At 37.1% G+C, this 3,343-nt stretch overlaps 1 long non-coding RNA gene across 1 annotated transcript; it reads left to right on the forward strand.

Moving 5' to 3' along the window:
- Window positions 1-301: 301 nt before the first annotated feature.
- On the forward strand, window positions 302-2,324 carry LOC148881089 (uncharacterized). The gene is made up of 2 exons (XR_016104740.1): window positions 302-802; window positions 2,018-2,324. It is a non-coding gene; the product is annotated as an uncharacterized LOC148881089 (long non-coding RNA).
- Window positions 2,325-3,343: the final 1,019 nt, after the last annotated feature.

Raw genomic sequence — 3,343 nt, forward strand, 5'->3', positions numbered from 1 at the left:
CTTCCTTTTACATCGAGATGTGAATATGATGATGATGATGATCATTAACATTATCATTACGAGAATCATCATTTATGTATTTTCCTCGTTTAAATCCGATAGTCCCCGTCATCTCTCAAATCCAACGGTGAATAACAGATCCGATTTGTTGTTCTACTGTCGGTAGACAAAATGGACGGTGGAAAATACATTTTGATGGTTGACGCTGGGATGAATGGAATAATTTGATTGAGGGTCAGACACAGAGAAAGAGAGAGGGGGTGTGTATATCTGTATGGTGCATGAAGTCGTGGTCATTTCTGGAACCCAGCTGTAGGGTCGGGGTCTGCTACTTTGTTTTGTCTTTTTACGTCGTCTCTCCTCCTCCGCCTTTTTTCATCTATTCCTCGAAGACATTTCTCTCCATGCTCCCTTATAACACCGAATCATTCTCTTCATCATTATCACGCAAACAAACCCTTTCTCTCATCCCTATTCTCCCCCGTCTTAAAGGAGAGGCGAGAGTCAGGAGGGAGAGGCGAGAGAGCGCGAGCAACTGAGCAAGCGAGTCCGGACTCTGGAAGGGAAACAATGGAAGCATTCTGTTTGAGGGGAATGTTGTCTGGCTCGAGGCCACCAACACTATCAACTGAGGCCGATGGATCGATCTCATCAGATCTAGATAACATAGCTGAGATCACTCAATTAGGTGTAGGTGTCGTCGGACCAGGCTTCATTCCCCTCAATTACTGCTTCCGTTACGACGATCAACCTCATCTTGTCGTTCTTCATTTTATTTCTTCCCGCTAAACTGGATCTGGATGTGAGTTTTTTTTTTTTTTTTTTTTTTTCCTGCAATTTACTTATTTTGAATTACGAGTTATATTCATTAATGGGGTTTGAAATAGTTGGGGCATGAGCAGATTGGTGTAATGATGAAAGATTTTGACTGCTTTCTCTTCCTTTTCTGACGGGAGTTGAGAAAGGTTTTCATCATTGCTCTTTTATGTTTTTTCTAATCTTGTTATCATGGCTGTAGTTTTGTCAGCCTTAACCCTTTTGTGGTTTATCATTGCGCAGATTGTTTTTCATGATACCTTCGAGGATCTGATCTGTCTGTTTCTATATTTTTCTTTTCAGATCATCCTCTGAAATTTTGTAGTTTCTTTTTCTTCTTCTTCCCCCTTTTTTTCTCTTGTTCTAGGGTTCCACTTCCATGGTTGAGATCTAGGTTCTAATTTCTGAACAATATAGTCAAGCTAAACCGAAAGCGGTGAGAAGGGATTGTAATGCTTCTAATGCCTTTGCTTGATTTTTCTTTTCCTTTATGTTTATATATATATATATATATATATATATATATATATATATATATATATATATATATATATATATTTCCATGCTCATATATAATAATTCTCTCCAAATAACATAGTTTGGATGAACTTTGATATTTATCAAATGTCGATCGTTGATCGAACACTTCCACTGCTGGTATTATTGTTGGATGGCGCTCTTTCAATAAGGTATCGTACATGATCACTTCCTTGGTAATCGATTTATTGATCTCTGCATCTCTTTCTTGTTTTTGTTGTTGTTGTTGTTCTTGTATCTTGTTAATGGTGGTGGACCAGCTTGTATCGTCGTCCTCGTTGTTTTTTTACTTTGTATTTTACCAGTAAGAGAGCTTTATCCTAAGCTTTCCAAAAGAGGATAGTTGATTTCTGGTCGATTTATGCGAGTTTAATGATGGTCTATATTTCTTGCAAATCACATGGCTCAAGTACAATAACTGAACTGCACCATGGGTTTCAAAGAATAAGGATATAACAGCTTCGAGGAATCGAGTCTAATATCCTGATCATTAGGCATAAATCTGTCCATAATCTTTCCAAGATATTCCTCTTTTTAATTTCTGTTTTTCTTTTTTTTTTTTTTTATTTAGTCTCGTGAAGTTGTAATCTATGTTATAGATATTATTCAGAGATACTATTAGCTTTTGTAAAGCGAATGCTGACACTAATTTTATTGCTTAAAGTAAGGTGAGTCAGAGTTGCACGATCATATTGGTTGGAGGATGGAGAGGCATCCAGCTTGACTCATATTTTGGGATACTCTTCTGAATTTCTCCACCTCTGAGCTTCTGCATTCTACTCTTTTAGATATTGTATGTACGTATTTATGAAATGTGAAATATATGTATATATAGCAAATCGTTTTTTCAAGGTTTTATCTAATTTTTTTTTCATTGGATGTAGTATCTAGTATTCTGGACACATTATCAAACAGGAAAAGCACTTAAAATGTGATATGCAAGTATGGAATCCATTTATGTGCATTTTGCAGAATTCATTTGAAGGCTCTAGGCTTGTTAGGCTTTAGTGGTTCAACCTTCAACGTTTTAATGGAGAGATATGTAAATGGTTATTGCTTTGTCTGAAGTATTACTATACTATTTTACCTGTGCTTCAGGCCAGTACAAAAAGAAACAGAATGAAAAGATCGGAAAGATTGGTAAGATATAAGTCATCTGCGAAGCACGTGGTATCGCTCTTGTGCTGGTGCTCGTGGGGGGGAGAGGGGGGGTGTCTCGTGTGTGCGGCTCGTGAGTCGTGAAAAAAAAATCTATATGACTGAGTGAAGGTATAGCGTATAGGTAGGAGTGTGTGTGTGTGTGGAGTGTGGAGTGGGAACATATGGAAAAGATTCTTGGGAACAGAAGCCAAAGAGAGAATCCTTCTCTTTCTCAAATCGCATTCTCTCTCTACCATTATATTAACAAAAAGTACATACCTCACATAACGTCAGCAGCTACGCCAATGGCCCAATGCCATGGATTCATCGAGTCTTTAATCCCTGACTACTATTAAATGTGATCTTTACACGAATTCGTCAACAACTTGTTTTGCAAAACAAGCTCAAAATTCAAATTTGAACACCGTTTAGAACAATGTCAGTTGGACTTGTCAACGCCCCAATTTACTATCTAGGGTTTATCTTTTTCTATTAGCTTTAGAAGATGAGCAAACCTCCATCAACTATACTTGTTATGGGAATTGGAGAGATCATATAGGTGGCGTGTTACTACTTACACCAGTAAAGCCAAATCCTTCCATCTGCCTTTCTTTGACCACTCTTTTTTTTTTTTTTCTTATTTTCATTTTGTAACAAAAATATCATTTAATGAATTGTAGACCAGACGTGTCCCCTCATAGAATAGAAAGTGTGGTAAATCATGAATGCGAGTCACAAGGTGGAATCACAGAATTTAATGGTAGATGAATGTACCAACTAGGTTAATGTTGCAATTACTTTTATTAATTACTTATGACCAACAAATGTACCAATTAGGTTAGTTAAGAGG

This window comes from Nelumbo lutea, chromosome 1 (genome assembly GCF_056320005.1).
Source record: "Nelumbo lutea isolate HS-2025 chromosome 1, American lotus-T2T, whole genome shotgun sequence".
Lineage (NCBI taxonomy): Eukaryota > Viridiplantae > Streptophyta > Magnoliopsida > Proteales > Nelumbonaceae > Nelumbo > Nelumbo lutea.